This window comes from Haliaeetus leucocephalus, unplaced genomic scaffold (assembly GCF_000737465.1).
Source record: "Haliaeetus leucocephalus isolate CR32 unplaced genomic scaffold, Haliaeetus_leucocephalus-4.0 Scaffold752, whole genome shotgun sequence".
Lineage (NCBI taxonomy): Eukaryota > Metazoa > Chordata > Aves > Accipitriformes > Accipitridae > Haliaeetus > Haliaeetus leucocephalus.
Genome location: NW_010973188.1, coordinates 2,457,042 through 2,470,819, shown reverse-complemented (window position 1 = coordinate 2,470,819; position 13,778 = coordinate 2,457,042).

Below are 13,778 nucleotides of genomic sequence, written 5' to 3'. Positions count from 1 at the left end.
GATTACTAATGTCCTTTACTCCCCTTTCCCACGTGAGTCTTTGCATGTACAGAGCTGCAATAAATTGCATGGAGTGAGACTTTCTTTTTTACGTGCTATTAATGTGAATTAATGTTTCAGTGTGGTTTTCCCTTCCCCCTGTTTATGCTGCTTCTGTGTTTACAAAGGAGAGGAAAAACACAAATGTTCTTTGGAGATCTGGTGTTTAAAACTTTCTCATTCAAACTCGTGTCTTCCTCAATCTTGCAACTGCTCTATGCAAAGTTTCTCATTTTCTTTTCTTCCTACATCACCTTATCTGTCCTTCCTCATTGTACTATCTTGTCCCATAAATACCCCAGAATCTATATGTTTGTATGACTTCAACTATTTTTCTTATGCTATCTTGAGCTATTCCTGCTGCATATGCAAGAATAAACAATGATAGCACAAACTCATGGCTTTTTTTACTCTTTGTATATAAATGTGTCTAATCCCAGTTGTTGGGAGAAGTTGCTCTTTGCTTCCCTGCTTGAAAACTGGTAGTGTTGTATGGGCTAAGAGTGTGAGAAGTGTCCTACCTCAGAGGAAATCAGTGCTGGATTCCTTACCAGATAGGCCAGAGATATACTAAAAACTTAGCTTATCACTAGGGGGGCCATGCTGTCCCTGTTACAGCAAGGTCTGTGCTCCCTTATTGCTTTATTCCAAGTGTTTTGGTGGCGGTGCACAGCCCACAGACCAGGCCACACACTGGTCTGTTGTGTTTGTAGGCACATCAGAATCCTTTTGTATGAAAGCCTGGACTGTATTTTCACCAAGGATCCAAGTTCTTCTGAAAGAGAGACTAGGCTGGGTTGGAGGGGGAGCTTCAGCAGGAGGTGGCAGGGTTATTTTGGCAGAAAGATTTTGCCAGAGAGATGGAAGTATACCACAGGCTTCTTGTGCCTCAGCTCTCTCCAACAGGAGTATAGTCCTGGTTTTCTTCTTTGGGATTTAGCAGCCTTGCCCCAAAGTCCTCTACACACAAAGAAAATGCTCAGAGTAGCTTCAGTGTGCTCAGGGTCAGGCCTTCTAATGGCCTGATGGGAGCTGGGGAGCACAAGAAATATGAGGTGCAAGGACAGTTGCATTTCACTCTGGAATTTTTCCATCTTCTCGCAGCTAGAATACATTCCCTGGAAAGCCCAACTAACATGCCCCTCCATTAGCTGCATGTTAATTATTACCAGCTATCTCAGAAACGGAAATCTTCACTCATTTTTCTCCTTAATCCCTTAATCTTCAGCAGAAAAGTCCTGTCTTCAGAGGGTGGCTGGCAGGAGGGGACAGGCCATTCTTTTGAGCTAGTACTCCCATATCTGGCTTCTTAGTAATAACGACAACAACAACAACAATACTAATAAGTTATTTTTTAACATTCTATTTCTGCTGGGGTTATGACCGTACTGTCAGAGGGCGCAGGTAATGCGCTTCCACTTCCAGCTATGAGTCATGCAAAGTGTGAGGTAACATTCAAGTTAATGACATTCCTGTTCGCACACCTGCCCAATGTCCTTCTGTGGCTCTTTGATGCTGTTGAGTCTTTCCTACAGTGGCATTTGTAGGCAGAGGCTTCCTGGCTTGGGTGACTGTGTTTACATGGGCTTTATTTTCTTGCTAGCATCAGCCGAAAAAAGAGGCATTCCTCATTGCTCCCCTCATCCAGGCAGAAATTCATGCCCTGTCGAAACACATGGATGAGGCATACTTAATCCTGCGTACCTCCAGGCGAAGGACCAGGTACCGTCGTGATCTTTTTCTGTATTTCACCTCCAGAATTGGAAGTAGCCAGAAAACTAATACAGTGAGAAATGGGCCAGCCTGCAGCGAGGGCCGAGCGCCAGTGTGACCAGCAGGGGGGAGTGTGGACAGCATGAAAATTTAGTCGCTTTGCTGTCTGGGGTAAAACCAACCAACCGACCAAACACGGTCCAAGGTTTTGAATGCTGGTGCAGGAGATGCAAGTCTGCTCTGGGTCCCTTCCCCGCTCTGCCACAAACCTGGAGTATGACATGGGCAAGCTGTTCGTCATGGAAGTTGCCTTACCTGCTCAAAAGTTGCCTTTAGCTGCCCCCAAATTTGCCTCTGACTCAAGTCTGAGGCAGTTGCATAGCTGCTCTCTGTAGCCGAAAAGAGACACATGGGCATCTTTCAGGGCATTTCTAGTGTCTTTCTCCAGAGATGTCTCTTGGGATTTAACAGTAGGAGCTGTAGGGATTTAATGCTGGCGGAGCATGGAGACTTGGGCACACTGGGACAGGAATGGAGCTGTGGGGAGCCAGGAGTGGCCTGTGAGGGTTTGAACCTTGTGGAAAGCAGGAGGGAAGGTAATGAAGCAGACTGCTGCTTCTGGCTACAGAGATGAAGAAGGAAAACAGGCCGTCAGGAAGGAAATCACTGCCGGATGCAGAGAAACAGCACTGACTGACCAGCAGGAAGGCATGAATCCCTATTGCAGTGAGAGCAAGCAACAAGTATACCCTCAGAATCCATCAACTTTTATAACAGATTCAGAAACATAGGGCAGAAGGGATTGTGGTGACCATCTCATCTGATCTGTATAACACTTACCAAACAATCTTCCAGAGTTCATCCCTGTTTGAATTAAGGAGAAACATCAAAGCTCTTTTCTAGAAGATAAATGACTGAAAGATTTCCAGTTTTCAAAAAATCCATCAGAGCTTCTTGTAATTTTCCTCAGTTGTATTTTTGCCTCATTTCTAATCTCCAAGATTGCCTTGCATCATTTCCCCCATTGACTCTTTTAATATTTGTAACTGCTAAACCAAAGAGAACTGTTTGTTATTGCATTGCTATCTCCAATATAAGACTCTTCTATGCCATGATCAAATCACCCACGACCTTCTTTTTCATCCATCAAACAGGCTGTGTCCTGGCAGCTCTACTCCATGGCACCTTTTCCAGTGCTGCAGTCATCCTCTGGCTCTTCTCAGCACCCTCCTGACGCCTCCCTGCCCATGCGGTAATCCCAGCAGCAGTTGTCTTGGTGCTAAAGGCTGGGATAATGCAACCTCCCTCTTCCTGTTTAATATTTCCTGTTTTGCAGCCCAGGATCTTGTTACCCTTGACACTGTATTTCACCCTGGCAGATACTTCCATGACCTCCAACTCCTCTCCAGATTTCTGGCTTGCTTGGGTAGAAATCCCCTTTTGGTAGGAGGTCTCTTGCTGTCTTCCACAGCTGTAATTTATACATTTCTGCATTAAAATGCATCATGTTTGCATGAGCCCAGGCAATCTCTATTGTTCTGCAGCAAAGACATATCCTCTTCATTACTTAATAGTTCCATCTTTGTGCCGTCTTCAGACTTCAATAGGAATCTTTTCATGTATCCTTCTGAGCTGGATTTGAAGAAGCTGGGCCAAAAGCACCACCTGCCAAATGGTGACTCTTCACTTACAGTATCACTTCTCAAGACCTACTAGTTAGCCAGTTTTTAATCCATTTAATAAGATCCATGCTTATTTTGTATCATCCTATGGCATGAACTAAAACAGCCTGAAGAAGTCCAAGTGAATTACATCAACCCTGTTACCTCTGTTAAGCAAACTCGTAATTTCCCTGATAAAAGCTGTCATTATTCTAACTAGATCAATTTTCTGTGTATCTAGGCTCACTGATACGAATTATGCTATCCCCTTTAATTCATTTTTCCTAAATGAAACACTCAGAATGGAGGCTCCACCAGCTCTCTGGGTATCTTGCTGCAGTGTCACACAACCTTCTTTGTTTACTCATTTTAATACTGGTACAATGCCACCTTGTTTCTAGGCCTATGAAACTTGTATTCCAAAACTTATCAAAGCCCCTCAGAGTCTTCTTCTGCCAGCTCTTTTTAATGCTTTGCAGGGTTTTTTTGGTGTGTTCAATCTAAATCGCTGCCTTCAGGTTTCTCGCACTTCTGTTAAATTTTTAAAAAACACCGTAGTCCCTATTGGGAAGGAAATACGTGTCATCACTGTCCAAAGTCTACAACAGTCATACTTGTTGGCTACAACTGTTCTGTGTATCATTATTGGATAATTATTTCACCACTATTTCCACTTAGAAATGGACTAGAATTGTTTTATGATATCCTTTGTTTTTACTCTGCTTAAAAAAGCTGTCTTACTGCCCTTAAATCTCCTGTCCACAGATATCTTCCCATCCTTTTGCTCCCCCTATCAATTTCCTACAGTTACAATCAATTAAATTATCAGTCACATTAATGATTGCTACCCACTTCTCTCTCCCCCCACCTTGTATCTGCATACACACAAATCCATACAGAGACACCAACACCTACATATTTCATTATTGCAACTGCTTTATTTTCCCTCCAAACCAGCTTTCTTTCTCAATTGTGGTATTTCAGCACCAATAAAAATATTCACTTTCCCATCTATTCCATTTATTCTGTTTGTGTTTCTCTTCCACCTCATTTAGCTCAAACCTGAATTGTTTTCACCTTTGGAAACTGGCCCTTTTAAAACTCCAGGTTTGTACATTAGCAGTTTGGACTTTATTCTGTTTGCCTGTAAGAAATCACATTGAGTCACGCTCATTTGACTCTTAACTAATCAATAATTCATTTTAGTTCTGTAGTTAGCAGTCTTAATCTAGTGCAGAATACCAATAGGGAATGAGTTTTCACCAAAGAAAAGTGTTTGGGAAGGTCCACCCTGACCCCTCCTACCCCACGTGGCCTCCGTTCTGCGTGCAGGTATGTGCTAGCTGTTGTGGGATCACATTCCACGTTAGCCTAGGTGCTACTAGTGCTGGTCAGAGTAAAATATGCCCTAGTCACAAGTCTCCTGGGATGCAACAGGCTGTTTTGCTTTTAATCCTGCCATGCTTTGGAGCTGGACGTGCTTTGGTGCCTTCAGGACAGGAACAGCCAGCAATACACTGCCCTCGATAATTTTCCCTATTTGCCAGCAGGTGACTGTCCCCAGGGTGTCCGCAATGACAGAGCACAGGCCATCTTCTGTAAGATGGCACAGAGCTGCTTTGCTGGCTGGCTCCAGCTGTGTGCTTGCATGCCTCCAGCTAACTGTTGTCCATCAGCATGCAGGGACCTCCCCATGGCACACACCTTGATTCTTGTCTGGTTTCTGCTATCTGGCCACATCTGGTGAGGAGATTGCTCCTGCATGGAGGCCTGTCTCAGTGGTGACCCCATCAGAGACCTTCGTTCTCCCACATGGCCAGATACATACAGGTGGGATGCCAGGAGAGAAGTGCCAGCATGGTCATCCTCCCCCTGCCAGGGTGAGCCGCAGACCTGGGAGAGCAGGTAGCTGACCTGGTAGCCGCTCTCTGAAGCACACGTGCACGTTGTCGGAGAAAAACACAGCCATCTCAGGCAACCTCAGCAGCTGCTTAATGAGTCTTGACTCATCCTAGTGTGTCAAACATTCGACCAGATGAAATTGGTGCTGGCTGATGCAGCTCCTCCATTCCCACTGCTCAGTCCAGAGCAAAATGAAAGGCAAGCGCTTTCAACAGAAACCTGGCACGAGCCCCCAGCCACTGGCCTCAGCTCTTGTGCCATATGATGCTGTCCAGCAGTGAGGCCAGTCTGCACATGGTCTGCACCTGGGTCAAGGATATATGTTATTAAAGAAGACAACTCCCTTGGCAACCACTTCATTCTCCGAGGTGGTAGCCCTTGGGCTTCTCAATGTCTCTGGTGTTGTCAGAGGTGCTCTGTTACATCGTGAACTGATGGGTTGTCCTCTTCCCATGGAATCCTCCAGGAATGATCCCTCGGGTGAAGAGCTACAGACCTTCCACCATCATCTCCTCACCATGCACTCTCTGCCCAGCCCAGCCTTGTGTGCTCAGACCTCTCCTCAGTCCTGGGCAGGGCAGGAACATGGGTACATGCACAGCAGATGCATTCATCAGTGAAAGAACTGAAGTACAGAACGAATAAGGTATTTCCATTCTGGAAGTCACCTCTTTCCTGCAAAGACTGCAAAGACACCTTCCTTTCAAACACAAAAGGCCAGATAAATCACGGGCACAAATGCTGCCTCAGCAGAGCTTTGAAGCTGGAGCCATTCGCCATTGCAGGGTCCCTCTGCTGAGTACTGCAAAGGATCAAAGCAAGCTCCCCAGGTGAAATGCAGTGAAATGTGTCAGTGTGCAATGGGGAGAGTGAGCAGAAGTGTCAGAGATGGGACTGCTGGTCTCCAGAGCAGGGCTAGCTAGCCAGGCATGGCACTGCATGAAACACACTTATTCTTGCACTGAGTTTGCTGCTTGGCTTTGTTTGCTTAATTGTTTGTCTTCATAGATAGCACTGGGTTGTGCAATCATTTTCTTTGAAAACGGGATTCAGCTCACGTTATTTCACCTAACTGGGCTGATGCTGAGTGAAGCAAAAGCTGTTTTGCTGATAGCCCTGGTCCCTAGCCAGTGACATGTACTCAGGATGTTGCCTCAGAGAACAGTTGTCTTACCCTGATGTCAGGTGCGTCCTGGGGCCCCAGCACAGCACTGCACATGGCAACTGGGAGACATATAAGCCAACCCCCCCCAAAACCAATGGCATGCAGCTCCAGCTGTGGCATAAAGACATTTTGAATGGGCAGGAGGGGCTTTTTGCCTTCCAAGCTTCAGGGTTATGAGCATTAAACAGGTAAAGTGGTTTAAGCATTTAGTGCAAGGTAGAGAGGATGTTTTGAGGCTTTTGAAACTTTTGGGGGATAAATGAGAAAGGAAGATGGAAAGAAATGGCATGCTGTTATTTCTAAAGGGTAAGGGAAGTCTTATTCCAGCTCAGTCTGCTTCTCTTGTATTTGCAAACTGGTTGGCTCTGGACATGGGCTATCCAGATACAAATGTATTGCTGTAAGAGCTGTTTTATGGCTCACTTTCAGGGAAAACAAACTGCTAGATACTTCATAGCAAGTTTTTTTGGAGCAAGGACTGTGTATTTTCCTTTCTCAGTATTTGCTCTTTCTCAGTGCTGCTGCCTCACATTGTAATGGTAAGAGAGCACTGCCCTGATGGTCTTGTGCTGCCCTGCAACATAATGCAGATGGGTAAGAAGTGAGTGGATAAAGTGGTACTCCACCCACAATGTACCTCTTGTGAAATGTCCAGGAAGGGGATGGAATAAACCTGCACTATATTTCTTGCTACCAGGATAGAGATAATATATTAGATTCACTGATGATTTGCAAACTCACATCCCTTCCTCTGTCCATTGTTCTTTGGAAGAGTGAATATTGCCCCTTGGGGAGAAAAAGAATATATGTGGGAATACAGACAATATTGAAAAGCAACTTCTCTATCAAACTATAGATGTTAGAAGCTAAGCTCTTTGACCTATAGCTTAGTTCCAGAAAAACCACTTCTTTTTAGATGAGCAGAAAATAAGCTGGAAATGATGAAACTGATCATATGTTTGAACTTTAATTTTGCTGATGGATGGCAGTTGTATGAGTAGCTGCCCCTACAGTTTTTGTTTTAAGTCATCTGGGCTTTTAGTATTGTCCTTTCTGTGAATTGGTGACATCAGAAAACCTATTACCCAATTCAGATTTTGCCAATCTTCTTCAAAAGTAGTTTTATTTATGAATATCATATTTGTAAGAAAGGGGACACTTCTGGCATCTCAGGCATCTTAAGCCTTGGCTATGTTTTCTCCTACTGGTGTAAATGAAGTTTTCCCGGAACTGACACTACTGGAGAGTGTTGTCTCAAGCTGAAGCTGTTTGGACCAAAGTTCCTTCCTCCAAGATTTGCCCTAAGAACTTGGTTTCAAAATGCTGAGAGGAAAAAGGAATTTGGGAAATTATAATTAGCAAGGAGGAGGCTGATGAGCTTGGCCAAGGATGAGGAAGGTGCTCTCAAATTCTGTTCTTGAGAAACGCTATTCGGGCTGCATTTCACTTCCAGAGCTGAGAAGTACTCACCCCAGGAGACTGAGAGCTGGCAAATTTAGGAACCTCCTAACAGCCTATTTGTCCTTGTTTTGATCTTTTATTAGTTGGAGTATTGCCCAGCCTTTTTTTGGGTGTGAAGGTGTGGCTCTGGGCAGATGGCCACCAAGGTGTATGGGCATCTGTAGAGTCCAGAGGCAGAAGGAATTTAAGAAAACTCCCCTGCTTTGAGCAACCCAATGTGCTCTCATGAAATTGCTCACTGACCTGTACTCAATACGCTCTACTTACGGTCCTGATGAAACTGAAATACTAGCTTGTGTAAACTGTGATTCAAAAGAGTTATCAAATTTCCATTTATCCAAAACAATTTGTTGAATTCTGTTATTTAAAAAAAAAATCTCATGTTTTTGGAGTGTAGAGCCAGACATTAATATACCTCTGAGATGGAAGCTTTACAATTGTACGTATTGTTTGTGGTTTACACATCAGATAATAATCTAGCATAAGTATGAAAATATATAACTGGCATCCAGTTGTAGATTTGATTGGAGCATCCTTTGGTTGGGGTTTATAGCCTGCACAGTTGAGTGGGCAGGATTTCCTGAAGGGATCGGGCCCCGGGTAATTTGTGGAGGTGAGACTGGGATGAACACAAGTTACTTGTGGGAAAGAGGGTGGGAGAAGGAAATGGTGCAAGGAGGTCCAGAGTCACCTGTGGGGAAGTGGTGTTTGAGGATGGGGAGGTTCCCTACCTCAGACCCTAAATGCTGGAGAAGAGGCACAGGTGTTGCTTTGGTGCAGATATGTTTCACTCTCCTCTGGTACCCTGGGATGGGGAACCACAAATGGCTGGCTGCTCCCCAGCTTTTCAGCCTAAGGAAGTTATAACTCCCAAATCTCCCCCTTTCATTGTAGCGGGGCTTTTGAGTCTCACCAAGGAGATCTGAGACGAGGCTGGGTCAGCACTTGTTGGCACCATGCCTGTGCGGCAATAATCCCACACTTCCTGAAGGAGGCAGGAAGGGTTTCTCCTGCCTTTGAAGAAGAAGGAGGCTTCTGGGTTTCTGCTGCAGCTTCTTCCTTCTAGAGGAGCACTGGTGAGTAACTGGCCAGAGAAAAGACATAATTTGTGACAAGGTGTATCCGTGATCCCATCCCTGTCCCCCCAGCATTTAATCCAACTGTCAGATCTGTGGGCAGGAGGCAGTTTCTCCTTGATCAGATAGACACCACAGGTTGGGGTTTTCTACCTTCATCTTTGGTGCTGACAACTTCTGAATAGTCATGTGGGGCACTGGTGCAAACCACAGCCTGCCACTGCCAGGGCTTGGACAGGGCCTTGCACTCTCTTTCTGTGGCACGTTACGTTTGTGGTATTTGGCCTTTGCTACAGCTCTGAAGTGTGGTGTGAGGTGCTGGGAGGGACTTTGTGGCCCATAGCATACAGAATAGATGCTTTGTGGGTTCCTCTTGACTGAAGTCCCATTTGCTTGCCTTTGCAGAGGACTGCACACGCTGACTGTCCAACTTCTGTGTCCCTCTGTTACTGTACTCATTTGATGCATCATTGATGTGATTCTGATTTGATTGTTACATAGGTTTATTTGTTGTTCAAGGCAATATTGCTAACAGCCACTTGATTTGCAGGGGAGGGATAGGCATGCTTGAGTTTAGTTTTATTTTCGTTTGGTAGTTACCAAAATGATGAAATCTGAGACCAAGTCATACCTCCTTCAGCAAACAACATGTGTCCAGCACCTGGGATGAACATCAAGTGATCAACCTCAAACAACAGAACAGCTTTTCTGAAATTAGTCTTTGGTTCTTACACCCATAGCCATGAATAACACCCACTCCCTATGCTCAGAGTGTAAAATATGAGCTCCAGGACAAATGATAATAAATGAGCCCAAATGAATTCTCCCCTCCAGGAAATGATTTAATACCTAAGGCTGCCCCATCAGATGCTTCTCCAGGGACTGTGATGTAAGTGTAAGGTGAAGTACTATCACAATAACTGTGTGTGTATATTCCTACCAGCTCTGTTAGCTGGGGACATGTAAGTCAGGGTCAAGATGTCTGTACCCTTAGGCTGACATTACATGTAGTTCTGGCAGGAAAAAAGCTGTTTGAGTCTCTTGATCTCTCTGTAGATATTAAAACAGTCCTGCTGATGGCTGAGGACCCGTTCTGTTACCTCTAGTCACTTGTCACTGCCTCTGCTGCTTGCTGCAAAAGGATCAAAGATCCAGTGAGAGACGGGGAAATAGAGATGAAGAGTAAGGTAAGGGGAACAACTCCTTATAACCTGCTGTAATTATTGACTATGGGAGAGGCACCCAGGGTACGAAATCAACCCAGAAGGACAGAGTGAGTGATGGTACTGCAGGTTCGTGAGTGTTTTTCTCTCTTTCCAGGAGCTGAAGATCTTTGGACAATCTCCTGAGTGACAGAGGCAAGTGAAACTGCCAGTGGGTGGTGCATGGGCATCTCTAATGCTTGCAAATACAAGCCTAGTGCTGCCCTTGCCCACTGCATGTATTCTATTTATACCACAGCAGAGGGAGCGTTGGCAAAGCATCCAGGAGGAGCAACCTTTTGTTATACCTAGAGCTGCTCCCTTCTCTGTTAGTACAACCGACACAAAAATAATCACAATAATAAGGATGGTGCGGTTAATTGATTCACTGTCTTGTGATCATGCTGCAGCCAACTCGGCCACAGCCTGGTTATTGCATCTTGTGTCCCTGTGATTTTCTCACAGGGAAGGAAGCACCTGAAATACCTCAGGACGTTTAGGATCCATTCACCTGGCTGCTTCTCTCAACAGTTCACTCCATTCTGGCCTTTTTTCCATGTCTGCTAGAAGGCTGGATCGAGACGTTGATTTTTCCTCATGCTGTTCTCCAGGCTCAGCGCTGAGGGACTATATTTGAAATCAGAGAGTGTACTGTGTGTTAAGAAATAGCTCTGGCACTAAAATGTTTAAAATTACTCTTTGTTTCCCTGACTTCTCTCCTAATTTAGATTATCCAAATCCAGATTCCCCCCAGACTTGCCCACAAGATGGAATTCTAAGAAAATATTGTTTTGTTTCATTTGTTTTTTAATGTCCACATTTCTCACATTTCCTGTTCCAATTTCGAAGTGGGCCTGAGCTCCTCTGCTAACATTGCTCCAGCTGTTATTTTGGGGATCTGAGAGACGGGAGAAAAAATAAACGAAGTGCAGGGAATGCGTTTCTTGCATTTTCCCCTTGTCAGCCACAGGTTCTTTTAGGCAAGTTGGTAAAGAGTTACCGACATTCCTCTTTTCAGGTCAAATAGATGGATTAGACGAAGGGTATTACTAACATGGGTCAAGGTATTAAAAAATGGATGCCTAAATTTAGGCTCCTAATTTTGTATTTTGAGCCCCTAAATAAGGGCTTGATCTTATGCCCTTTGAAGTCAATGCCAAAGCTTCCACTGAATTCAATCTGCAAGATGAAGTCCTAAATTATGGTCAGGTTCTTAAAAGTTCTCAGCGTCTCACAGCTCCAAATAAGTCATCACCCAGCCTCTTTGCAAATCACGCGTCTTCCCTTAAGTGCCTAAACATGGAGCTCGTGCTTTTAGGTATTCCATATTTAAAATCCTGCCTGTTGATGCCGTCTTTCTTTCTGCCTCAGGAGCCATTGACATGGGAAAGATAACAAGGCTAATAAAGAAGCGTAGCTGGGACATGCATTGATTTGCTTTTTTGGTGAGCAGTGCTTAGCATGAACACTGTAGATACTATAGCAATGTTAGTATTACGGTGTAATGTTAACATGGAAGGCACATGAATGTCCTTCTGGTGCCAGAATTCAGGCAAGTACATGACCATTTGCACAAACTTCACATACACCGCTTTCCTGGTAACAGGATGTTGGCAGGTGGGAAGATCACAGGATCCAGATGAAATGTAAGACGAGATGAGCAATCCTGTAGTGGTAATTTTAGAAGTTGGGTTCTGTACATTATTTACAGTACCTTGTAACTTTAAGGGGATAAGGCTATTCCTTGCCACTTGTGGATTTAATCTTTTCTGTGCGATTTCTGTATGGGATTTTCAGCAGTGCAGCAGCCAGAGGGATTTCGTCCATCCAGAGGAGTGTTAAAATTGCAAGTTACTTTCAGGAGAGCTACATTCATTCACAAAATGCTCACCTAGCAGGAAGGGAAAAGGCACCTAGGACCTTCTACCAAATAAAGAGAAAAAAGTACCGAGCGAGTTATCTGCTTGCTGCTGCTCTGAAGTGCAGAGGCCTGGTGTAAAGAGGGAGCTGCTCACAGTGAACTGTGACACAGTCGGAAGCGGTTCCTGCCTCTGGCAACTTTAATCTGGCTTTATCTTCAGTTGGTGAAATATCCCCTCTTTTTCCCAGGGGAAGCTTGAAGTCTCCCTATGTCTTGGAGGACATTTTGGGGAATTGCATTCTGAATATGGGAAACTCTGGTTATTTTGGATGGATATTTGTTTCTCCAGAGCCACCCTGCAACAATTAGTAAAAAAAAAAATGGAGAAAGCAAAGAAAAAGGGATTCTTTTGCAATGTTTGAACAACACCCACCACTCCTCTGTAGAAACGTGATCCCTGAGGGGAAAGGGATTATATTCACCTCCAGGCTTTTGACTAGGCTGGATTTCTCCCCTCACCCAGAAGGAAGGCCATGGGCACCAGGGGTGTGGGGTGTGACCCCGCAGTCAGGGCAGTGGAGGGGCCAGACGGGAGCTGGAGTCATTCCTTGCTCAGACAGACGTGTCACTCATGTCTGAGCCTTCCTTGGGATCATTGTGACCCGGGCGACATCCCCACATACTGCACCAAGGGGTGCCACAAAATCTTTAAAAAATAAACAAAGAGAAGAACAGGTCTAAGATCTACCGAAAGCAAAGACTGTTGTTCTTTCGTGTGTTTCCCTCAGCCAGCAGGTGCCTCTATAGAGCCGGCGCTTTGCCTGTATCAGTAAGAGTCTGTGGCAGAGCACTGGAATACCTGCTTTCGAATGACAATATGGCCTTTTCTTTCTTCGGTGTCTTTTTCCCCTTCCCCTTCCTCCAGCCCATGGTGCGCCCCAGAAATCTGCCAGTCTGGACTTCCACTCCATCTGCCACCCAAGGTCCTTGGAAGACAGTGGCAAGAGAGGGATTTATATATGTTGACACATGCATGTTGTTACTATATATCCCGTATGAGGAAATCTTGCGTGTGACACGAGTGAAGCTCAGTTGGGGAATGCCTGTGGTAACCCCAGTGAGACAAAGCTGCCTGTTTGCCCTTCAAATACCATCCCAGAAAGCAGGGTGGGGTTTGTCTGGCAAAATCTTCACCCCTTCAGTACGAGACCCTTCCACACACTGGGGCACCGCTCAGCCAGTGCTGGCAGGCCCCCTGAGCCAAGGATAAAGAGAAATAAAACCCAACTGGGGAGCCCCCCCCCCCCCCCCCTTTAGCACGTAGGTGCTCAGAAATCACTGTATCTGAAAAGTGAAGGCCTTGGGGGGGACACTGATAATGACTGTGATCACAATTTGTCCCCTGCTGCCCCCTCCCCTCAAATGGCTCTGCTGGACTTTGGAGCAATTCACACGGGCAAGGTGAATTTTGACCCGAACGCCGCATCCATCGGCAAGACAGAAAGGGTGGAGGAAGCGCGGCCCGTGGGGCGGCCGGGGGGAAGGCAGGGCAGGGAGCCTGGGGGCGAAATGTGCGAGCCGCGGGGGGCTGCGGTCGCGAGTGGGGCGGGCGGGCGGCGGAGGGGCGCGCACCCCTTACCTCCGTGGCCTTTTCGCCCAGCGCGGAAAGGGATGGGAGGGGAGGAGGGAGGGGAATCG